General features: G+C 43.9%; 1 long non-coding RNA gene across 35 annotated transcripts in view; it reads left to right on the top strand.

Annotated features, from left to right (window-relative positions):
• The window catches only part of LOC307186525, a 2785769-nt gene that overhangs the window by 1910160 nt on the left and 850180 nt on the right, over nt 1–25429 (top strand). The window contains exon 8 of one of the 35 annotated variants that reach the window (XR_013828366.1): nt 16265–16342. The exons of the other annotated variants lie outside the window; for them this stretch is intronic. This is a non-coding gene — a long non-coding RNA (uncharacterized lncRNA). The remainder of the gene's footprint in view (nt 1–16264; nt 16343–25429) is intronic. 35 annotated transcript variants of the gene reach the window in all.

The following is a 25429-nucleotide window of genomic DNA, read 5'->3' as shown; positions in this document are numbered from 1 at the left end:
GGTTTTATGCAGCACCCCAACTCACCTTTACCCTTAAGCAAGCATAAGTTGGTTTTCTAAATTTGAGACCCTGTTCTGTTTTGGAATGCAGTTCCTGTGTAGCCAAGTTTACATTCCGTGTATTAGTGATATCTTATGATGTTTCTTTTTCTGTGTGACTTATTTCAGTTAGAATCATCGTACCTGAATCCACTCATTATGCTGCGACGGGCCTGATGACATAGATTTCATTGCTGAGTGATACTGCGTTGTAAGTAAATACCACAAGTTCTTTATACATTTTTCACTTTCTGCGATGTTGAACTTGTACTGTAAACGAGGTTCTTGTAAACAGAGGCGTCCCAAACTTTGGGGTGGCTGTGTCTTTTTGATTTTAATTTCCCTAAGCTATAGGACCATAAGTGGAAGTGCCCTAGGCTCTGTTGCTTTGTTTTTTAGATGTTTCAGGAAACACCATACACTTCTCCCGAGTGGTTGTTGGCAATTTACATCCCGCCCATCAGCATAACAAGGCTCCCAGTTCTCCATGGCCTGTCCTGCCTTTCTGGATTTTACACTTTTTTCAGATGGCCCTTTTGACCGGGGGCAAGTGAGACTTCATTGTAGTGCAGATTTCCTTTGCAAGCTTGCTTGGTTGGCCAAAAAGGGCGTATGCGTTTTTTCCTGAATATATTCCTGAATATATTCAGGAAATATATTCAGGAAAAAACGCATACGACCTTTTTGGCCAAGTGCATCATTGTGGACGTTCGGCCTCTTTTCCTATGCTTTCAATGCAATTCCAGTCTACCTCCTGAAATCGGTTTCCTGCAATTCTGCCCCGCTTTCAAGTCCTCTTGGCAGCCTTACTTCAGTCTATTTTTGGACGATAGCTGTCATTTATAACTCTGCAGGTTTGTGAATTACAGTGCCCCTGAGCTCCTTTCTTCAACTCGGTTTCTTGTGAGCTGGCCGCAACACCACAGGATGGCTTCAGGCCCTAATCTGGTTCCGGCACGGCACGCTGAGCCTTTGGTTAATTTCTCTTCCTGGTGGGAAATGAGAGTTAAATTTGCCCGTCCAGACACCTCCAGCTAGTCTCTCATTGGTTCTCGCTATTCCTGTTCATCTTCCGCAGAAATTGCAAACTGGGCCAAACAGGAGGTTAAAGACACTGACTCTCCAAGTGGGGAGAGTGTTAGTAAAGCGTCTGGAATGTTGCACCCGAGTACCAGGGTACGAAAACTGAGACATATTTGAACACGTCTCCCGATCACATGGTTGATCATACTCTGGGTTCCACATGCATGTTTTAGCTGAAGGAAGAATACCTAAAACCTGGGTAGTTGAAACCCGTGGAATGGGTACCATGCAATATGACTTCAAAGGGTCTTCATTTGCTCACCGAACCTCTCCAATCCTATCACTGCTGCGTTTATGCCCCTGTACACATGCTTGATTCTCTTTCGGAGACATAGCAATCCATAGGTTTTAAGATACTTACTAGTCAGGTACATTCTTAGGCGTTTAATATGCGGTGTTGAGTCCATTTCGTTGAGCAAGGAGTAGCTCTTGTCTATTCCATATTTGGCTTAAGGAACTTTATCTGTGCTCATTTCAATCTCTGGTTTTATGCAGCACCTCAACTCACCTTTACCCTTAAGCAAGCATAAGTTGGTTTTCTAAATTTGAGACCCTGTCCTGTTCTGTAATTCAGTTCCTGTGTAGCCAAGTTTACATTCCGTGTATTACTGATATCTTATGATGTTTCTTTTTCTGTGTGACTTATTTCAGTTAGAATCATCATACCTGAATCCACTCATTGTGCTGCTAAGGGCCTGATGACACAGATTTCATTGCTGAGTGATATTGCTTTGTAAGTAAATACCACAACTTCTTTATCCATTTTTCACTTTCTGCGATGTTGAACTTGTACTGTAAACGAGGTTCTTGTAAACAGAGCCGTTCGAAAATTTGGGGTGGCTGTGTCTTTTTGATTTTAAATTCCGTAAGCTATAGGACCATAAGTGGCAGTGCCATAGGTTCTGTTGCTTTCTTTTTTAGATGTTTCAGGAAACACCATACACTTCTCCCGAGTGGTTGTTGGCAATTTACATCCCGCCCATCAGCATAACAAGGCTCCCAGTTCTCCATGGCCTGTCCTGCCTTTCTGGATTTTACACTTTTTTCAGATGGCCCTTTAGACCGGGGGGAAGTGAGACTTCATTGTAGTGCAGATTTCCTTTGCAAGCTTGCTTGGTTGGCCAAAAAGGGCGTATGCGTTTTTTCCTGAATATATTCAGGAAAAAACGCATACGCCCTTTTTGGCCAAGTGCATCATTGTGGACGTTCGGCCTCTTTTCCTATGCTTTCAATGCAATTCCAGTCTACCTCCTGAAATCGGTTTCCTGCAATTCTGCCCCGCTTTCAAGTCCTCTTGGCAGCCTTACTTCAGTATATTTTTGGACGATAGCAGTCATTTATAACTCTGCAGGTTTGTGAATTACACTGCCCCTGAGCTCCTTTCTTCAACTCGCTTTCTTGTGAGCTGGCCGCAACACCGCAGGATGGCTTCAGGCCCTAATCTGGTTCCGGCACGGCACGCTGAGCCTTTGGTTATTTCCTCTTCCTGGTGGGAAATGAGAGTTAAATTTGCCCGTCCAGACACCTCCAGCTAGTCTCTCATTGGTTCTCGCTATTCCTGTTCATCTTCCGCAGAAATTGCAAACTGGGGCAAACAGGAGGTTAAAGGCACTGACTCTCCAAGTAGGGAGAGTGTTAGTAAAGCGTCTGGAATGTTGCACCCGAGTACCAGGGTACGAAAACTGAGACATATTTGAACACGTCTCCCGATCACATGGTTGATCATACTCTAGGTTCCACATGCATGTTTTAGCTGAAGGAAGAATACCTTAAACCTGGGTAGTTGAAACCCGTGGAATGGGTACCATGCAATATGACTTCAAAGGGTCTTCATTTGCTCACCGAACCTCTCCAATCCTATCACTGCTGCGTTTATGCCCCTGTACACATGCTTGATTCTCTTTTGGAGACATAGCAATCCATAGGTTTTAAGATACTTACAAGTCAGGTACATTCTTGGCGTTTAATATGCGGTGTTGAGTCCATTTCGTTGAGCAAGGAGTAGCTCTTGTCTATTCCATATTTGGCTTAAGGAACTTTATCTGTGCTCATTTCAATCTCTGGTTTTATGCAGCACCCCAACTCACCTTTACCCTTAAGCAAGCATAAGTTGTTTTTCTAAATTTGAGACCCTGTTCTGTTCTGTAATTCAGTTCCTGTGTAGCCAAGTTTCCATTCTGTGTATTACTGATATCGTATGATGTTTCTTTTTCTGTGTGACTTATTTCAGTTAGAATCATCATACCTGAATCCACTCATTGTGCTGCTAAGGGCCTGATGACACAGATTTCATTGCTGAGTGATATTGCTTTGTAAGTAATACCACAACTTCTTTATCCATTTTTCACTTTCTGCGATGTTGAACTTGTACTGTAAACGAGGTTCTTGTAAACAGAGCCGTTCGAAAATTTGGGGTGGCTGTGTCTTTTTGATTTTAAATTCCGTAAGCTATAGGACCATAAGTGGAAGTGCCCTAGGCTCTGTTGCTTTGTTTTTTAGATGTTTCAGGAAACACCATACACTCCTCCGGAGTGTCTGTTGGCAATTTACATCCCGCCCATCAGCATAACAAGGCTCCCTGTTCTCCATGGCCTGTCCTGCCTTTCTGGATTTTACACTTTTTTCAGTTGGCCCTTTTGACTGGGGGGAAGTGAGACTTCATTGTAGTGCAGATTTCCTCTGCAAGCTTGCTTGGTTGGCCAAAAAGGGCGTATGCGTTTTTTCCTGAATATATTCCTGAATATATTCAGGAAATATATTCAGGAAAAAACGCATACGCCCTTTTTGGCCAAGTGCATCATTGTGGACGTTCTGCCTCTTTTCCTATGCTTTCAATGCAATTCCAGTCTACCTCCTGAAATCGGTTTCCTGCAATTCTGCCCCGCTTTCAAGTCCTCTTGGCAGCCTTACTTCAGTCTATTTTTGGACGATAGCTGTCATTTATAACTCTGCAGGTTTGTGAATTACAGTGCCCCTGAGCTCCTTTCTTCAACTCGCTTTCTTGTGAGCTGGCCGCAACACCACAGGATGGCTTCAGGCCCTAATCTGGTTCCGGCACGGCACGCTGAGCCTTTGGTTAATTCCTCTTCCTGGTGGGAAATGAGAGTTAAATTTGCCCGTCCAGACACCTCCAGCTAGTCTCTCATTGGTTCTCGCTATTCCTGTTCATCTTCCGCAGAAATTGCAAACTGGGGCAAACAGGAGGTTAAAGACACTGACTCTCCAAGTGGGGAGAGTGTTAGTAAAGCGTCTGGAATGTTGCACCCGAGTACCAGGGTACGAAAACTGAGACATATTTGAACACGTCTCCCGATCACATGGTTGATCAAACTCTGGGTTCCACATGCATGTTTTAGCTGAAGGAAGAATACCTAAAACCTGGGTAGTTGAAACCCGTGGAATGGGTACCATGCAATATGACTTCAAAGGGTCTTCATTTGCTCACCGAACCTCTCCAATCCTATCACTGCTGCGTTTATGCCCCTGTACACATGCTTGATTCTCTTTCGGAGACATAGCAATCCATAGGTTTTAAGATACTTACTAGTCAGGTACATTCTTAGGCGTTTAATATGCGGTGTTGAGTCCATTTCGTTGAGCAAGGAGTAGCTCTTGTCTATTCCATATTTGGCTTAAAGAACTTTATCTGTGCTCATTTCAATCTCTGGTTTTATGCAGCACCTCAACTCACCTTTACCCTTAAGCAAGCATAAGTTGGTTTTCTAAATTTGAGACCCTGTCCTGTTCTGTAATTCAGTTCCTGTGTAGCCAAGTTTACATTCCGTGTATTAGTGATATCTTATGATGTTTCTTTTTCTGTGTGACTTATTTCAGTTCGAATCATCATACCTGAATCCACTCATTGTGCTGCTAAGGGCCTGATGACACAGATTTCATTGCTGAGTGATATTGCTTTGTAAGTAAATACCACAACTTCTTTATCCATTTTTCACTTTCTGCGATGTTGAACTTGTACTGTAAACGAGGTTCTTGTAAACAGAGCCGTTCGAAAATTTGGGGTGGCTGTGTCTTTTTGATTTTAAATTCCCTAAGCTATAGGACCATAAGTGGAAGTGCCCTAGGCTCTGTTGCTTTGTTTTTTAGATGTTTCAGGAAACACCATACACTTCTCAGGAGTGTCTGTTGGCAATTTACATCCCGCCCATCAGCATAACAAGGCTCCCAGTTCTCCATGGCCTGTCCTGCCTTTCTGGATTTTACACTTTTTTCAGATGGCCCTTTTGACCGGGGGGAAGTGAGACTTCATTGTAGTGCAGATTTCCTTTGCAAGCTTGCTTGGTTGGCCAAAAAGGGCGTATGGGTTTTTTCCTGAATATATTCAGGAAAAAACGCATACGCCCTTTTTGGCCAAGTGCATCATTGTGGACGTTCTGCCTCTTTTCCTATGCTTTCAATGCAATTCCAGTCTACCTCCTGAAATCGGTTTCCTGCAATTCTGCCCCATTTCAAGTCCTCTTGGCAGCCTTACTTCAGTCTATTTTTGGACGATAGCTGTCATTTATAACTCTGCAGGTTTGTGAATTACAGTGCCCCTGAGCTCCTTTCTTCAACTCGCTTTCTTGTGACCTGGCCGCAACACCGCAGGATAGCTTCAGGCCCTAATCTGGTTCCGGCACGGCATGCTGAGCCTTTGGTTATTTCCTCTTCCTGGTGGGAAATGAGAGTTAAATTTGCCCATCCAGACACCTCCAGCTAGCCTCTCATTGGTTCTCGCTATTCCTGTTCATCTTCCGCAGAAATTGCAAACTGGGCCAAACAGGAGGTTAAAGGGACTGACTCTCCAAGTCGGGAGAGTGTTAGTAAAGTGTCTGGAATGTTGCACCCGAGTACCAGGGTACGAAAACTGAGACATATTTGAACACGTCTCCCGATCACATGGTTGATCATACTCTAGGTTCCACATGCATGTTTTAGCTGAAGGAAGAATACCTTAAACCTGGGTAGTTGAAACCCGTGGAATGGGTACCATGCAATATGACTTCAAAGGGTCTTCATTTGCTCACCGAACCTCTCCAATCCTATCACTGCTGCGTTTATGCCCCTGTACACATGCTTGATTCTCTTTCGGAGACATAGCAATCCATAGGTTTTAAGATACTTACTAGTCAGGTACATTCTTAGGCGTTTAATATGGGGTGTTGAGTCCATTTCGTTGAGCAAGGAGTAGCTCTTGTCTATTCCATATTTGGCTTAAGGAACTTTATCTGTGCTCATTTCAATCTCTGGTTTTATGCAGCACCCCAACTCACCTTTACCCTTAAGCAAGAATAAGTTGGTTTTCTAAATTTGAGACCCTGTTCTGTTCTGTAATTCAGTTCCTGTGTAGCCAAGTTTACATTCCGTGTATTACTGATATCTTATGATGTTTCTTTTTCTGTGTGACTTATTTCAGTTAGAATCATCATACCTGAATCCACTCATTGTGCTGCTAAGGGCCTGATGACACAGATTTCATTGCTGAGTGATATTGCTTTGTAAGTAAATACCACAACTTCTTTATCCATTTTTCACTTTCTGCGATGTTGAACTTGTACTGTAAATGAGGTTTTTGTAAACAGAGCCTTTCCAAACTTTGGGGTGGCTGTGTCTTTTTTTTTTTTTTTTTTTTTTTTTTGTGGTACGCGAGCCTCTCACTGTTGTGGCCTCTCCCATTGCGGAGCACAGGCTCCGGACACACAGGCTCAGCGGCCATGGCTCACAGGCCCAGACGCTCCAGGGCATGTGGGATCTTCCCGGACCGGGGCACGAACCCGTGTCCCCTGCATCGGCAGGCGGACTCTCAACCACTGCGCCACCAGGGAAGCCCGGCTGTGTCTTTTTGATTTTAATTTCCCTAAGCTATAGGACCATAAGTGGAAGTGCCCTAGGTTCTGTTGCTTTGTTTTTTAGATGTTTCAGGAAACACCATACACTTCTCCCGAGTGGTTGTTGGCAATTTACATCCTGCCCATCAGCATAACAAGGCTCCCAGTTCTCCATGGCCTGTCCTGCCTTTCTGGATTTTACACTTTTTTCAGATGGCCCTTTTGACCGGGGGGAAGTGAGACTTCATTGTAGTGCAGATTTCCTTTGCAAGCTTGCTTGGTTGGCCAAAAAGGGCGTATGCGTTTTTTCCTGAATATATTCAGGAAAAAACGCATACGCCCTTTTTAGCCAAGTGCATCATTGTGGACGTTCTGCCTCTTTTCCTATGCTTTCAATGCAATTCCAGTCTACCTCCTGAAATCGGTTTCCTGCAATTCTGCCCCGCTTTCAAGTCCTCTTGGCAGCCTCACTTCAGTATATTTTTGGACGATAGCTGTCATTTATAACTCTGCAGGTTTGCGAATTACAGTGCCCCTGAGCTCCTTTCTTCAACTCGCTTTCTTGTGAGCTGGCTGTAACACCGCAGGATGGCTTCAGGCCCTAATCTGGTTCCGGCACGGCACGCTGAGCCTTTGGTTATTTCCTCTTCCTGGTGGGAAATGAGAGTTAAATTTGCCCGTCCAGACACCTCCAGCTAGTCTCTCATTGGTTCTCGCTATTCCTGTTCATCTTCCGCAGAAATTGCAAACTGGGCCAAACAGGAGGTTAAAGGTGCTGACTCTCCAAGTCGGGAGAGTGTTAGTAAAGCGTCTGGAATGTTGCACCCGAGTACCAGGGTACAAAAACTGAGACATATTTGAACACGTCTCCCGTTCACACGGATGATCATACTCTGGGTTCCACATGCATGTTTTAGCTGAAGGAAGAATACCTTAAACATGGGTAGTTGAAACCCGTGGAATGGGTACCATGCAATATGACTTCAAAGGGTCTTCATTTGCTCACCGAACCTCTCCAATCCTATCACTGCTGCGTTTATGCCCCTGTACACATGCTTGATTCTCTTTCGGAGACATAGCAATCCATAGGTTTTAAGATACTTACTAGACAGGTACATACTTAGGCGTTTAATATGCGGTGTTGAGTCCATTTCGTTGAGCAAGGAGTAGCTCTTGTCTACTCCATATTTGGCTTAAGGAACTTTATCTGTGCTCATTTCAATCTCTGGTTTTATGCAGCACCCCAACTCACCTTTACCCTTAAGCAAGCATAAGTTGGTTTTCTAAATTAGAGACCCTGTTCTGTTCTGTAATTCATTTCCTGTGTAGCCAAGTTTACATTCCGTGTATTACTGATATCTTATGATGTTTCTTTTTCTGTGTGACTTATTTCAGTTAGAATCATCATACCTGAATCCACTCATTGTGCTGCTAAGTGCCTGACGACACAGATTTCATTGCTGAGTGATATTGCTTTGTAAGTAAATACCACAACTTCTTTATCCATTTTTCACTTTCTGCGATGTTGAACTTGTACTGTAAACGAGGTTCTTGTAAACAGAGCCATTCCAAACTTTGGGGTGGCTCTGTCTTTTTGATTTTAATTTCCCTAAGCTATAGGACCATAAGTGGAAGTGCCCTAGGCTCTGTTGCTTTGTTTTTTAGATGTTTCAGGAAACACCATACACTTCTCCCGAGTGGTTGTTGGCAATTTACATCCCGCCCATCAGCATAACAAGGCTCCCAGTTCTCCATGGCCTGTCCTGCCTTTCTGGATTTTACACTTTTTTCAGATGGCCCTTTTGACCGGGGGGAAGTGAGACTTCATTGTAGTGCAGATTTCCATTGCAAGCTTGCTTGGTTGGCCAAAAAGGGCGTATGCGTTTTTTCCTGAATATATTCAGGAAAAAACGCATACGCCCTTTTTGGCCAAGTGCATCATTGTGGACGTTCTGCCTCTTTTCCTATGCTTTCAATGCAATTCCAGTCTACCTCCTGAAATCGGTTTCCTGCAATGCTGCCCCGCTTTCAAGTCCTCTTGGCAGCCTTACTTCAGTCTATTTTTGGACGATAGCTGTCATTTATAACTCTGCAGGTTTGTGAATTACAGTGCCCCTGAGCTCCTTTCTTCAACTCGCTTTCTTGTGACCTGGCCGCAACACCGCAGGATGGCTTCAGGCCCTAATCTGGTTCTGGCACGGCACGCTGAGCCTTTGGTTAATTCCTCTTCCTGGTGGGAAATGAGAGTTAAATTTGCCCGTCCAGACACCTCCAGCTAGTCTCTCATTGGTTCTCGCTATTCCTGTTCATCTTCCGCAAAAATTGCAAACTGGGCCAAACAGGAGGTTAAAGGGACTGACTCTCCAAGTCGGCAGAGTGTTAGTAAAGCGTTTGGAATGTTGCACCCGAGTACCAGGGTACGAAAACTGAGACATATTTGAACACGTCTCCCGATCACATGGTTGATCATACTCTGGGTTCCACATGCATGTTTTAGCTGAAGGAAGAATACCTTAAACCTGGGTAGTTGAAACCCGTGGAATGGGTACCATGCAATATGACTTCAAAGGGTCTTCATTTGCTCACCGAACCTCTCCAATCCTATCACTGCTGCGTTTATGCCCCTGTACACATGCTTGATTCTCTTTCGGAGACATAGCAATCCATAGGTTTTAAGATACTTACTAGTCAGGTACATTCTTAGGCGTTTAATATGGGGTGTTGAGTCCATTTCGTTGAGCAAGGAGTAGCTCTTGTCTATTCCATATTTGGCTTAAGGAACTTTATCTGTGCTCATTTCAATCTCTGGTTTTATGCAGCACCCCAACTCACCTTTCCCCTTAAGCAAGCATAAGTTGGTTTTCTATATTTGAGACCCTGTTCTGTTTTGGAATGCAGTTCCTGTGTAGCCAAGTTTACATTCCGTGTATTACTGATATCTTATGATGTTTCTTTTTCTGTGTGACTTATTTCAGTTAGAATCATCGTACCTGAATCCACTCATTATGCTGCTACGGGCCTGAGGATTAGATTTCATTGCTGAGTGATACTGCATTGTACGTAAGTACCACAAGTTCTTTATCCATTTTTCACTTTCTGTGATATTCAACTTGTACGGTAAACGAGGTTCTTGTAAACGGAGGCGTCCCAAACTTTGGGGTGGCTGTGTTTTTGATTTTAATTTCCCTAAGCTATAGGACCATAAGTGGAAGTGCCCTAGGCTCTGTTGCTTTGTTTTTTAGATGTTTCAGGAAACACCATACACTTCTCCTGAGTGTCTGTTGGCAATTTACATCCCGCCCATCAGCATAACAAGGCTCCCAGTTCTCCATGGCCTGTCCTGCCTTTCTGGATTTTACACTTTTTTCAGATGGCCCTTTTAACCGGGGAGAAGTGAGACTTCATTGTAGTGCAGATTTCCTTTGCAAGTTTGCTTGGTTGGCCAAAAAGGGCGTATGCGTTTTTTCCTGAATATATTCAGGAAAAAACGCATACGCCCTTTTTAGCCAAGTGCATCATTGTGGACGTTCTGCCTCTTTTCCTATGCTTTCAATGCAATTCCAGTCTACCTCCTGAAATCGGTTTCCTGCAATTCTGCCCCGCTTTCAAGTCCTCTTGGCAGCCTTACTTCAGTATATTTTTGGACGATAGCTGTCATTTATAACTCTGCAGGTTTGTGAATTACAGTGCCCCTGAGCTCCTTTCTTCAACTCGCTTTCTTGTGACCTGGCCGCAACACCGCAGGATGTCTTCAGGCCCTAATCTGGTTCTGGCACGGCACGCTGAGCCTTTGGTTAATTCCTCTTCCTGGTGGGAAATGAGAGTTAAATTTGCCCATCCAGACACCTCCAGCTAGTCTCTCATTGATTCTCGCTATTCCTGTTCATCTTCCGCAGAAATTGCAAACTGGGCCAAACAGGAGGTTAAAGGCGCTGACTCTTCAACTGGGGAGAGTGTTAGTAAAGCGTCTGGAATGTTGCACCCGAGTACCAGGGGAGGAAAACTGAGACATATTTGAACACATCTCCCGTTCACATGGTTGATCATACTTGGGTTCCACATGCATGTTTTAGCTGAAGGAAGAATACCTTAAACCTGGAGAGTTAAGACCCGTGGAATGGGTACCATGCAATATGACTTCAAAGGGTCTTCATTTGCTCACGAACATCTCCAATCCTATCACTGCTGCATTTATGCCCCTGTACACATGCTTGATTCTCTTTCGGAGACATAGCGATCCATAGGTTTTAAGATACTTACTAGTCAGGTACATTCTTAGGCGTTTAATATGCGGTGTTGAGTCCATTTCGTTGAGCAAGGAGTAGCTCTTGTCTATTCCATATTTGACTTAAGGAACTTTATCTGTGCTCATTTCAATCTCTGGTTTTATGCAGCACCCCAACTCACCTTTACCCTTAAGCAAGCATAAGTTGGTTTTCTAAATTTGAGACCCTGTTCTGTTCTGTAATTCAGTTCCTGTGTAGCCAAGTTTACATTCCATGTATTACTGATATCTTATGATGTTTCTTTTCCTGTGTGACTTATTTCAGTTAGAATCATCATACCTGAATCCACTCATTGTGCTGCTAAGGGCCTGATGACATAGATTCCATTGCTGAGTGATATTGCTTTGTAAGTGAATACCACAACTTCTTTATCCATTTTTCACTTTCTGCGATGTTGAACTTGTACTGTAAACGAGGTTCTTGTAAACAGAGCCGTTCCAAACTTTGGGGTGACTGTGTCTTTTTGATTTTAATTTCCCTAAGCTATAGGACCATAAGTGGAAGTGCCCTAGGCTCTGTTGCTTTGTTTTTTAGATGTTTCAGGAAACACCATACACTTCTCCCGAGTGGTTGTTGGCAATTTACATCCCGCCCATCAGCATAACAAGGCTCTCAGTTCTCCATGGCCTGTCCTGCCTTTCTGGATTTTACACTTTTTTCAGATGGCCCTTTTGACCGGGCAGAAGTGAGACTTCATTGTAGTGCAGATTTCCTTTGCAAGCTTGCTTGGTTGGCCAAAAAGGGCGTATGCGTTTTTTCCTGAATATATTCAGGAATATATTCAGGAAAAAACGCATACGCCCGTTTTGACCAAGTGCATCATTGTGGACGTTCTGCCTCTTTTCCTATGCTTTCAATGCAATTCCAGTCTACCTCCTGAAATCGGTTTCCTGCAATGCTGCCCCGCTTTCAAGTCCTCTTGGCAGCCTTACTTCAGTCTATTTTTGGACGATAGCTGTCATTTATAACTCTGCAGGTTTGTGAATTACAGTGCCCCTGAGCTCCTTTCTTCACCTCGCTTTCTTGTGAGCTGGCCGCAACACCGCAGGATGGCTTCAGGCCCTAATCTGGTTCCGACACGGCATGCTGAGCCTTTGGTTAATTCCTCTTCCTGGTGGGAAATGAGAGTTAAATTTGCCCATCCAGACACCTCCAGCTAGCCTCTGATTGGTTCTCGCTATTCCTGTTCATCTTCTGCAGAAATTGCAAACTGGGCCAAACAGGAGGTTAAAGGGACTGACTCTCCAAGTCGGGAGAGTGTTAGTAAAGCGTCTGGAATGTTGCACCCGAGTACCAGGGGAGGAAAACTGAGACATATTTGAACACGTCTCCCGTTCACATGGTTGATCATACTCTGGGTTCCACATGCATGTTTTAGCTGAAGGAAGAATACCTTAAACCTGGAGAGTTGAGACCCGTGTAATGGGTACCATGCACTATGACTTCAAAGGGTCTTCATTTGCTCACCGAACCTCTCCAATCCTATCACTGCTGCGTTTATGCCCCTGTACACACGCTTGATTCTCTTTTGGAGACATAGCAATCCATAGGTTTTAAGATACTTACTAGTCAGGTACATTCTTAGGCGTTTAATATGGGGTGTTGAGTCCATTTCGTTGAGCAAGGAGTAGCTCTTGTCTATTCCATATTTGGCTTAAGGAACTTTATCTGTGCTCATTTCAATCTCTGGTTTTATGCAGCACCCCAACTCACCTTTCCCCTTAAGCAAGCATAAGTTGGTTTTCTAAATTTGAGACCCTGTTCTGTTTTGGAATGCAGTTCCTGTGTAGCCAAGTTTACATTCCGTGTATTAGTGATATCTTATGATGTTTCTTTTTCTGTGTGACTTATTTCAGTTAGAATCATCGTACCTGAATCCACTCATTATGCTGCTAAGGGCCTGATGACATAGATTTCATTGCTGGGTGATACTGTATTGTACGTAAGTACCTCAAGTTCTTTATCAATTTTTCACTTTCTGTGATATTGAACTTGTATGGTAAACGAGGTTCTTGTAAACGGAGGCGTCCCAAACTTTGGGGTGGCTGTGTCTTTTTGATTTTAAATTCCCTAAGCTATAGGACCATAAGTGGAAGTGCCCTAGGCTCTGTTGCTTTGTTTTTTAGATGTTTCAGGAAACACCATACACTTCTCCCGAGTGGTTGTTGGCAATTTACATCCCGCCCATCAGCATAACAAGGCTCCCAGTTCTCCATGGCCTGTCCTGCCTTTCTGGATTTTACACTTTTTTCAGATGGCCCTTTTGACCGGGGGGAAGTGAGACTTCATTGTAGTGCAGATTTCCTTTGCAAGCTTGCTTGGTTGGCCAAAAAGGGCGTATGCGTTTTTTCCTGAATATATTCAGGAATATATTCAGGAAAAGACGCATACGCCCGTTTTGACCAAGTGCATCATTGTGGACGTTCTGCCTCTTTTCCTATGCTTTCAATGCAATTCCAGTCTACCTCCTGAAATCGGTTTCCTGCAATTCTGCCCCGCTTTCAAGTCCTCTTGGCAGCCTTACTTCAGTCTATTTTTGGACGATAGCTGTCATTTATAACTCTGCAGGTTTGTGAATTACAGTGCCCCTGAGCTCCTTTCTTCAACTCGCTTTCTTGTGACCTGGCCGCAACACCGCAGGATGTCTTCAGGCCCTAATCTGGTTCTGGCACGGCACGCTGAGCCTTTGGTTAATTCCTCTTCCTGGTGGGAAATGAGAGTTAAATTTGCCCGTCCAGACACCTCCAGCTAGCCTCTCATTGGTTCTCGCTATTCCCTTTCATCTTCCGCAGAAATTGCAAACTGGGCCAAACAGGAGGTTAAAGGGACTGACTCTCCAAGTCGGGAGAGTGTTAGTAAAGCGTCTGGAATGTTGCACCCGAGTACCAAGGGAGGAAAACTGAGACATATTTGAACACGTCTCCCGTTCACATGGTTGATCATACTCTGGGTTCCACATGCATGTTTTAGCTGAAGGAAGAATACCTAAAACCTGGGTAGTTGAAACCCGCGGAATGGGTACCATGCAATATGACTTCAAAGGGTCTTCATTTGCTCACCGAACCTCTCCAATCCTATCACTGCTGCGTTTATGCCCCTGTAGACATGCTTGATTCTCTTTCGGAGACATAGCGATCCATAGGTTTTAAGATACTTACTAGTCAGGTACATTCTTAGGCGTTTAATATGCGGTGTTGAGTCCATTTCGTTGAGCAAGGAGTAGCTCTTGTCTATTCCATATTTGACTTAAGGAACTTTATCTGTGCTCATTTCAATCTCTGGTTTTATGCAGCACCCCAACTCACCTTTCCCCTTAAGCAAGCATAAGTTGGTTTTCTAAATTTGAGACCCTGTTCTGTTCTGTAATTCATTTCCTGTGTAGCCAAGTTTACATTCCGTGTATTACTGATATCTTATGATGTTTCTTTTTCTGTGTGACTTATTTCAGTTAGAATCATCGTACCTGAATCCACTCATTATGCTGCGACGGGCCTGATGACATAGATTTCATTGCTGAGTGATACTGCATTGTACGTAAGTACCACAAGTTCTTTATCCATTTTTCACTTTCTGTGATATTGAACTTGTACGGTAAACGAGGTTCTTGTAAACGAAGGCGTCCCAAACTTTGGGGTGGCTGTGTCTTTGTGATTTTAATTTCCCTAAGCTATAGGACCATAAGTGGAAGTGCCCTAGGTTCTGTTGCTTTGTTTTTTAGATGTTTCAGGAAACACCATACACTTCTCCCAAGTGGTTGTTGGCAATTTACATCCCGCCCTTCAGCATAACAAGGCTCCCAGTTCTCCATGGCCTGTCCTGCCTTTCTGGATTTTACACTTTTTTCAGATGGCCCTTTTGACCGGGGGGAAGTGAGACTTCATTGTAGTGCAGATTTCCTTTGCAAGCTTGCTTGGTTGGCCAAAAAGGGTGTATGCGTTTTTTCCTGAATATATTCAGGAAAAAACGCATACGCCCTTTTTGGCCAAGTGCATCATTGTGGACGTTCTGCCTCTTTTCCTATGCTTTCAATGCAATTCCAGTCTACCTCCTGAAATCGGTTTCCTGCAATTCTGCCCCGCTTTCAAGTCCTCTTGGCAGCCTTCCTTCAGTCTATTTTTGGACGATAGCTGTCATTTATAACTCTGCAGGTTTGTGAATTACAGTGCCCCTGAGCTCCTTTCTTCAACTCGCTTTCTTGTGAGCTGGCCGCAACACCGCAGAATGGCTTCAGGCCCTAATCTGGTTCCTGCACGGCACGCTGATCCTTTGGTTATTTCCTCTTCCTGGTGGGAAATGAGAGTTAAATTTGCCCGTCCAGACACCTCCAGCTTGTCTCTCATTGGTTCTCGCTATTCCTGTTCATCTTCCGCAGAAATTGCAAACTGGGCCAAACAGGAGGTTAAAGGCGCTGACTCTCCAAGTGGGGAGAGTGTTAGTAAAGCGTCTGGAATGTTGCACCCAAGTACCAGGGGAGGAAAACTGAGACATATTTGAACACGTCTCCCGTTCACATGGTTGATCATACTTGGGTTCCACATGCATGTTTTAGCTGAAGGAAGAATACCTAAAACCTGGGTAGTTGAAACCCGTGGAATGGGTACCATGCAATATGACTTCAAAGGGTCTTCATTTGCTCACCGAACCTCTCCAATCCTATCACTGCTGCGTTTATGCCCCTGTACACATGCTTGATTCTCTTTCGGAGACATAGCAATCCATAGGTTTTAAGATACTTACTAGTCAGGTACATTCTTAGGCGTTTAATATGCGGTGTTGAGTCCATTTCGTTGAGCAAGGAGTAGCTCTTGTCTATTCCATATTTGGCTTAAGGAACTTTATCTGTGCTCATTTCAATCTCTGGTTTTATGCAGCACCCCAACTCACCTTTCCCCTTAAGCAAGCATAAGTTGGTTTTCTAAATTTGAGACCCTGTTCTGTTCTGTAATTCAGTTCCTGTGTAGCCAAGTTTACATTCCGTGTATTACTGATATCTTATGATGTTTCTTTTTCTGTGTGACTTATTTCAGTTAGAATCATCATACCTGAATCCACTCATTGTGCTGCTAAGGGCCTGATGACACAGATTTCATTGCTGAGTGATTTTGCTTTGTAAGTAAATACCACAACTTCTTTATCCATTTTTCACTTTCTGCAATGTTGAACTTGTACTGTAAACGAGGTTCTTGTAAACAGAGCCGTTCCAAACTTTGGGGTGGCTGTGTCTTTTTGATTTTAATTTCCCTAAGCTATAGGACCATAAGTGGAAGTGCCCTAGGTTCTGTTGCTTTGTTTTTTAGATGTTTCAGGAAACACCATACACTTCTCCCGAGTGGTTGTTGGCAATTTACATCCCGCCCATCAGCATAACAAGGCTCCCAGTTCTCCATGGCCTGTCCTGCCTTTCTGGATTTTACACTTTTTTCAGATGGCCCTTTTGACCGGGGGGAAGTGAGACTTCATTGTAGTGCAGATTTCCTTTGCAAGCTTGCTTGGTTGGCCAAAAAGGGCGTATGCGTTTTTTCCTGAATATATTCAGGAAAAAACGCATACGCCCTTTTTGGTCAAGTGCATCATTGTGGACGTTCTGCCTCTTTTCCTATGCTTTCAATGCAATTCCAGTCTACCTCCTGAAATCGGTTTCCTGCAATTCTGCCCCGCTTTCAAGTCCTCTTGGCAGCCTTACTTCAGTCTATTTTTGGACGATAGCTGTCATTTATAACTCTGCAGGTTTGTGAATTACAGTGCCCCTGAGCTCCTTTCTTCAACTCGCTTTCTTGTGACCTGGCCGCAACACCGCAGGATGGCTTCAGGCCCTAATCTGGTTCTTGTACGGCACGCTGATCCTTTGGTTATTTCCTCTTCCTGGTGGGAAATGAGAGTTAAATTTGCCCGTCCAGACACCTCCAGCTAGCCTCTCATTGGTTCTCGCTATTCCTGTTCATCTTCCGCAGAAATTGCAAACTGGGCCAACCAGGAGTTTAAAGGGACTGACTCTCCAAGTCGGGAGAGTGTTAGTAAAGCGTCTGGAATGTTGCACCCGAGTATCAGGGGAGGAAAACTGAGACATATTTGAACACGTCTCCCGTTTACATGGTTAATCATACTCTGGGTTCCACATGCATGTTTTAGCTGAAGGAAGAATACCTTAAAACTGGAGAGTTGAGACCCGTGTAATGGGTACTATGCAATATAACTTCAAAGGGTCTTCATTTGCTCACCGAACCTCTCCAATCCTATCACTGCTGCGTTTATGCCCCTGTACACATGCTTGATTCTCTTTTGGAGACATAGCAATCCATAGGTTTTAAGATACTTACTAGTCAGGTACATTCTTAGGCGTTTAATATGGGGTTTTGAGTCCATTTCGTTGAGCAAGGAGTAGCTCTTGTCTATTCCATATTTGGCTTAAGGAACTTTATCTGTGTTCATTTCAATCTCTGGTTTTATGCAGCACCCCAACTCACCTTTCCCCTTAAGCAAGCATAAGTTGGTTTTCTAAATTCTAGACCCTGTTCTGTTTTGGAATGCAGTTCCTGTGTAGCCAAGTTTACATTCCGTGTATTACTGATATCTTATGATGTTTCTTTTTCTGTGTGACTTATTTCAGTTAGAATCATCGTACCTGAATCCACTCATTATTCTGCGACGGGCCTGATGACATAGATTTCATTGCTGAGTGATACTGCATTGTACGTAAGTACCACAAGTTCTTTATCCATTTTTCACTTTCTGTGATATTGAACTTGTACGGTAAACGAGGTTCTTGTAAACGGAGGCGTCCCAAACTTTGGGGTGGCTGTGTCTTTTTGATTTTAATTTCCCTAAGCTATAGGACCATAAGTGGAAGTGCCCTAGGTTCTGTTGCTTTGTTTTTTAGATGTTTCAGGAAACACCATACACTTCTCCCGAATGGTTGTTGGCAATTTACATCCCGTCCTTCAGCATAACAAGGCTCCCAGTTCTCCATGGCCTGTCCTGCCTTTCTGGATTTTACACTTTTTTCAGATGGCCCTTTTGACCGGGGGGAAGTGAGACTTCATTGTAGTGCAGATTTCCTTTGCAAGCTTGCTTGGTTGGCCAAAAAGGGCGTATGCGTTTTTTCCTGAATATATTCAGGAAAAAGCGCATACGCCCTTATTGACCAAGTGCATCATTGTGGACGTTCTGCCTCTTTTCCTACGCTTTCAATGTAATTCTAGTCTACCTCCTGAAATCGGTTTCCTGCAATTCTGCCCCGCTTTCAAGTCCTCTTGGCAGCCTTACTTCAGTCTATTTTTGGACGATAGCTGTCATTTATAACTCTGCAGGTTTGTGAATTACAGTGCCCCTGAGCTCCTTTCTTCAACTCGCTTTCTTTTGAGCTGGCCGCAACACCGCAGGATGGCTTCAGGCCCTAATCTGGTTCCGGCATGGCACACTGAGCCTTTGGTTAATTCCTCTTCCTGGTGGGAAATGAGAGTTAAATTTGCCCGTCCAGACACCTCCAGCTAGTCTCTCATTGGTTCTCGCTATTCCTGTTCATCTTCCACAGAAATTGCAAACTGGGCCAAGCAGGAGGTTAAAGGCGCTGACTCTCCAAGTGGGGAGAGTGTTAGTAAAGCGTCTGGAATGTTGCACCCGAGTACCAGGGGAGGAAAACTGAGACATATTTGAACACGTCTCCCGTTCACACGGTTGATCATACTTGGGTTCCACATGCATGTTTTAGCTGAAGGAAGAATACCTTAAACCTGGAGAGTTGAGACCCGTGTAATGGGTACCATGCAATATGACTTCAAAGGGTCTTCATTTGCTCACCGAACCTCTCCAATCCTATCACTGCTGCGTTTATGCCCCTGTAGACATGCTTGATTCTCTTTTGGAGACATAGCAATCCATAGGTTTTACGATACTTAATAGTCAGGTACATTCTTAGGCGTTTAATATGCGGTGTTGAGTCCATTTCGTTGAGCAAGGAGTAGCTCTTGTCTATTCCATATTTGACTTAAGGAACTTTATCTGTGCTCATTTCAATCTCTGGTTTTATGCAGCACCCCAAGGCACCTTTACCCTTAAGCAAGAATAAGTTGGTTTTCTAAATTTGAGACCCTGTTCTGTTCTGTAATTCCGTTCCTGTGTAGCCAAGTTTCCATTCCGTGTATTACTGATATCTTATGATGTTTCTTTTTCTGTGTGACTTATTTCAGTTAGAATCATCATACCTGAATCCACTCATTGTGCTGCTAAGGGCCTGATGACATAGATTTCATTGCTGAGTGATATTTCTTTGTAAGTGAATACCACAACTTCTTTATCCATTTTTCACTTTCTGCGATGTTGAACTTGTACTGTAAACGAGGTTCTTGTAAACAGATCCGTTCCAAACTTTGGGGTGGCTGTGTCTTTTTGATTTTAATTTCCCTAAGCTATAGGACCATAAGTGGAAGTGCCCTAGGCTCTGTTGCTTTGTTTTTTAGATGTTTCAGGAAACACCATACACTTCTCCCAAGTGTCTGTTGGCAATTTACATCCCGCCCATCAGCATAACAAGGCTCCCAGTTCTCAATGGCCTGTTGCCTTTCTGGATTTTACACTTTTTTCAGATGGCCCTTTTGACCGGGGGGAAGTGAGACTTCATTGTAGTGCAGATTTCCTTTGCAAGCTTGCTTGGTTGGCCAAAAAGGGCGTATGCGTTTTTTCCTGAATATATTCAGGAAAAAACGCATACGCCCGTTTTGGCCAAGTGCATCATTGTGGACGTTCTGCCTCTTTTCCTATGCTTTCAATGCAATTCCAGTCTACCTCCTGAAATCGGTTTCCTGCAATTCTGCCCCGCTTTCAAGTCCTCTTGGCAGCCTTCCTTCAGTCTATTTTTGGACGATAGCTGTCATTTATAACTCTGCAGGTTTGTGAATTACAGTGCCCCTGAGCTCCTTTCTTCAACTCGCTTTCTTGTGACCTGGCCGCAACACCGCAGAATGGCTTCAGGCCCTAATCTGGTTCCGGCACGGCACGCTGAGCCTTTGGTTATTTCCTCTTCCTGGTGGGAAATGAGAGTTAAATTTGCCCGTCCAGACACCTCCAGCTTGTCTTTCATTGGTTCTCGCTATTCCTGTTCATCTTCCGCAGAAATTGCAAACTGGGCCAAACAGGAGGTTAAAGGCGCTGACTCTCCAAGTGGGGAGAGTGTTAGTAAAGCGTCTGGAATGTTGCACCCGAGTACCAGGGGAGGAAAACTGAGACATATTTGAACACGTCTCCCGTTCACATGGTTGATCATACTTGGGTTCCACATGCATGTTTTAGCTGAAGGAAGAATACCTAAAACCTGGGTAGTTGAAACCCGTGTAATGGGTACCATGCAATATGACTTCAAAGGGTCTTCATTTGCTCACCGAACCTCTCCAATCCTATCACTGTTGCGTTTATGCCCCTGTACACATGCTTGATTCTCTTTCGGAGACATAGCAATCCATAGGTTTTAAGATACTTACTAGTCAGGTACATTCTTAGGCGTTTAATATGCGGTGTTGAGTCCATTTCGTTGAGCAAGGAGTAGCTCTTGTCTATTCCATATTTGACTTAAGGAACTTTATCTGTGCTCATTTCAATCTCTGGTTTTATGCAGCACCCCAACTCACCTTTACCCTTAAGCAAGCATAAGTTGGTTTTCTAAATTTGAGACCCTGTTCTGTTCTGTAATTCAGTTCCTGTGTAGCCAAGTTTACATTCCGTGTATTACTGATATCTTATGATGTTTCTTTTTCTGTGTGACTTATTTCAGTTAGAATCATCATACCTGAATCCACTCATTGTGCTGCTAAGGGCCTGATGACACAGATTTCATTGCTGAGTGATATTGCTTTGTAAGTAAATACCACAACTTCTTTATCCATTTTTCACTTTCTGCAATGTTGAACTTGTACTGTAAACGAGGTTCTTGTAAACAGAGCCGTTCCAAACTTTGGGGTGGCTGTGTCTTTTTGATTTTAATTTCCCTAAGCTATAGGACCATAAGTGGAAGTGCCCTAGGTTCTGTTGCTTTGTTTTTTAGATGTTTCAGGAAACACCATACACTTCTCCCGAGTGGTTGTTGGCAATTTATATCCCGCCCATCACCATAACAAGGCTCCCAGTTCTCCATGGCCTGTCCTGCCTTTCTGGATTTTACACTTTTTTCAGATGGCCCTTTTGACCGGGGGGAAGTGAGACTTCATTGTAGTGCAGATTTCCTTTGCAAGCTTGCTTGGTTGGCCAAAAAGGGTGTATGCGTTTTTTCCTGAATATATTCAGGAAAAAACGCATACGCCCTTTTTGGCCAAGTGCATCATTGTGGACGTTCTGCCTCTTTTCCTATGCTTTCAATGCAATTCCAGTCTACCTCCTGAAATCGGTTTCCTGCAATTCTGCCCCGCTTTCAAGTCCTCTTGGCAGCCTTACTTCAGTCTATTTTTGGACGATATCTGTCATTTATAACTCTGCAGGTTTGTGAATTACAGTGCCCCTGAGCTCCTTTCTTCAACTCGCTTTCTTTTGAGCTGGCCGCAACACCGCAGGATGGCTTCAGGCCCTAATCTGGTTCTTGTACGGCACGCTGATCCTTTGGTTATTTCCTCTTCCTGGTGGGAAATGAGAGTTAAATTTGCCCGTCCAGTCACCTCCAGCTAGCCTCTCATTGGTTCTCGCTATTCCTGTTCATCTTCCACAGAAATTGCAAACTGGGCCAAACAGGAGGTTAAAGGCGCTGACTCTCCAAGTGGGGAGAGTGTTAGTAAAGCGTCTGGAATGTTGCACCCGAGTACCAGGGGAGGAAAACTGAGACATATTTGAACACGTCTCCCGATCACATGGTTGATCTTACTCTAGGTTCCACATGCATGTTTTAGATGAAGGAAGAATACCTAAAACCTGGGTAGTTGAAACCCGTTTAATGGGTACCATGCAATATGACTTCAAAGGGTCTTCATTTGCTCACTGAACCTCTCCAATCCTATCACTGCTGCGTTTATGCCCCTGTACACATGCTTGATTCTCTTTCGGAGACATAGCAATCTATAGGTTTTAAGATACTTACTAGTCAGGTACATTCTTAGGCGATTAATATGCGGTGTTGAGTCCATTTCGTTGAGCAAGGAGTAGCTCTTGTCTATTCCATATTTGACTTAAGGAACTTTATCTGTGCTCATTTCAATCTCTGGTTTTATGCAGCACCCCAACTCATCTTTACCCTTAAGCAAGCATAAGTTGGTTTTCTAAATTTGAGACCCTGTTCTGTTCTGTAATTCAGTTCCTGTGTAGCCAAGTTTCCATTCCGTGTATTAGTGATATCTTATGATGTTTCTTTTTCTGTGTGACTTATTTCAGTTAGAATCATCGTACCTGAATCCACTCACTATGCAGCTACGGGCCTGATGACATAGATTTCATTGCTGAGTGATACTGCATTGTACGTAAGTACCACAAGTTCTTTATCCATTTTTCACTTTCTGTGATATTGAACTTGTACGGTAAACGAGGTTCTTGTAAACAGAGGCGTCCCAAACTTTGGGGTGGCTGTGTCTTTTTGATTTTAATTTCCCTAAGCTATAGGACCATAAGTGGAAGTGCCCTAGGCTCTGTTGCTTTGTTTTTTAGATGTTTCAGGAAACACCATACACTTCTCCGGAGTGTCTGTTGACAATTTACATCCCGCCCATCAGCATAACAAGGCTCCCAGTTCTCCATGGCCTGTCCTGCCTTTCTGGATTTTACACCTTTTTCAGATGGCCCTTTTGACCGGGGGGAAGTGAGACTTCTTTGTAGTGCAGATTTCCTTTGCAAGCTTGCTTGGTTGGCCAAAAAGGGCGTATGCGTTTTTTCCTGAATATATTCAGGAAAAAACGCATACGCCCTTTTTGGCCAAGTGCATCATTGTGGACGTTCTGCCTCTTTTCCTATGCTTTCAATGCAATTCCAGTCTACCTCCTGAAATCGGTTTCCTGCAATTCTGCCCTGCTTTCAAGTCCTCTTGGCAGCCTTCCTTCAGTCTATTTTTGGACGATAGCTGTCATTTATAACTCTGCAGGTTTGTGAATTACAGTGCCCCTGAACTCCTTTCTTCAACTCGCTTTCTTGTGACCTGGCCGCAACACCGTAGGATGGCTTCAGGCCCTAATCTGGTTCCGGCACGGCACGCTGAGCCTTTGGTTAATTCCTCTTCCTGGTGGGAAATAAGAGTTAAATTTGCCCGTCCAGACACCTCCAGCTAGTCTCTCATTGGTTCTCGCTATTCCTGTTCATCTTCCGCAGAAATTGTAAACTGGGCCAAACAGGAGTTTAAAGGGACTGACTCTCCAAGTCGGGAGAGTGTTAGTAAAGCGTCTGGAATGTTGCACCCGAGTACCAGGGTACGAAAACTGAGACATATTTGAACACGTCTCCCGATCACATGGTTGATCATACTCTAGGTTCCACATGCATGTTTTAGCTGAAGGAAGAATACCTTAAACCTGGGTACTTGAAAGCCGTGGAATGGGTACCATGCAATATGACTTCAAAGGGTCTTCATTTGCTCACCGAACCTCTCCAATCCTATCACTGCTGCGTTTATCCCCCTGTACACATGCTTGATTTTCCTTAGGAGACATAGCAATCCATAGGTTTTGAGATACTTACTAGTCAGGTACATTCTTAGGCGTTTAATATGGGGTGTTGAGTCCATTTCGTTGAGCAAGGAGTAGCTCTTGTCTATTCCATATTTGGCTTAAGGAAATTTATCTGTGCTCATTTCAATCTCTGGTTTTATGCAGCACCCCAACTCACCTTTCCCCTTAAGCAAGCATAAGTTGGTTTTCTAAATTTGAGACCCTGTTCTGTTCTGTAATTCAGTTCCTGTGTAGCCAAGTTTCCATTCCGTGTATTACTGATATCTTATGATGTTTCTTTTTCTGTGTGACTTATTTCAGTTAGAATCATCATACCTGAATCCACTCATTGTGCTGCTAAGGGCCTGATGACATAGATTTCATTGCTGAGTGATATTGCTTTGTAAGTGAATACCACAACTTCTTTATCCATTTTTCACTTTCTGCGATGTTGAACTTGTACTGTAAACGAGGTTCTTGTAAACAGAGCCGTTCCAAACTTTGGGGTGGCTGTGTCTTTTTGATTTTAATTTCCCTAAGCTATAGGACCATAAGTGGAAGTGCCCTAGGCTCTGTTGCTTTGTTTTTTAGATGTTTCAGGAAACACCATACACTTCTCCCAAGTGTCTGTTGGCAATTTACATCCCGCCCATCAGCATAACAAGGCTCCCAGTTCTCAATGGCCTGTTGCCTTTCTGGATTTTACACTTTTTTCAGATGGCCTTTTTGACCGGGGGGAAGTGAGACTTCATTGTAGTGCAGATTTCCTTTGCAAGCTTGCTTGGTTGGCCAAAAAGGGCGTATGCGTTTTTTCCTGAATATATTCAGGAAAAAACGCATACGCCCGTTTTGGCCAAGTGCATCATTGTGGACGTTCTGCCTCTTTTCCTATGCTTTCAATGCAATTCCAGTCTACCTCCTGAAATCGGTTTCCTGCAATTCTGCCCCGCTTTCAAGTCCTCTTGGCAGCCTTACTTCAGTCTATTTTTGGACGATAGCTGTCATTTATAACTCTGCAGGTTTGTGAATTACTGTGCCCCTGAGCTCCTTTCTTCAACTCGCTTTCTTGTGACCTGGCCGCAACACCGCAGGATGGCTTCAGGCCCTAATCTGGTTCCGGCACGGCACACTGAGCCTTTGGTTAATTCCTCTTCCTGGTGGGAAATGAGAGTTAAATTTGCCCATCCAGACACCTCCAGCTAGTCTCTCATTGGTTCTCGCTATTCCTGTTCATCTTCCGCAGAAATTGCAAACTGGGCCAAGCAGGAGGTTAAAGGCGCTGACTCTCCAAGTGGGGAGAGTGTTAGTAAAGCGTCTGGAATGTTGCACCCGAGTACCAGGGGAGGAAAACTGAGACATATTTGAACACGTCTCCCGTTCACACGGTTGATCATACTTGGGTTCCACATGCATGTTTTAGCTGAAGGAAGAATACCTTAAACCTGGAGAGTTGAGACCCGTGTAATGGGTACCATGCAATATGACTTCAAAGGGTCTTCATTTGCTCACCGAACCTCTCCAATCCTATCACTGCTGCGTTTATGCCCCTGTACACATGCTTGATTTTCTTTAGGAGACATAGCAATCCATAGGT

The sequence above is a fragment of the Stenella coeruleoalba genome, assembly GCF_951394435.1.
Source record: "Stenella coeruleoalba genome assembly, chromosome: 1".
NCBI classification, from domain to species: Eukaryota; Metazoa; Chordata; class Mammalia; order Artiodactyla; family Delphinidae; genus Stenella; species Stenella coeruleoalba.
Note: the sequence above shows the minus strand (reverse complement) of the source record. Positions and strands in the feature narration are given on the sequence as shown.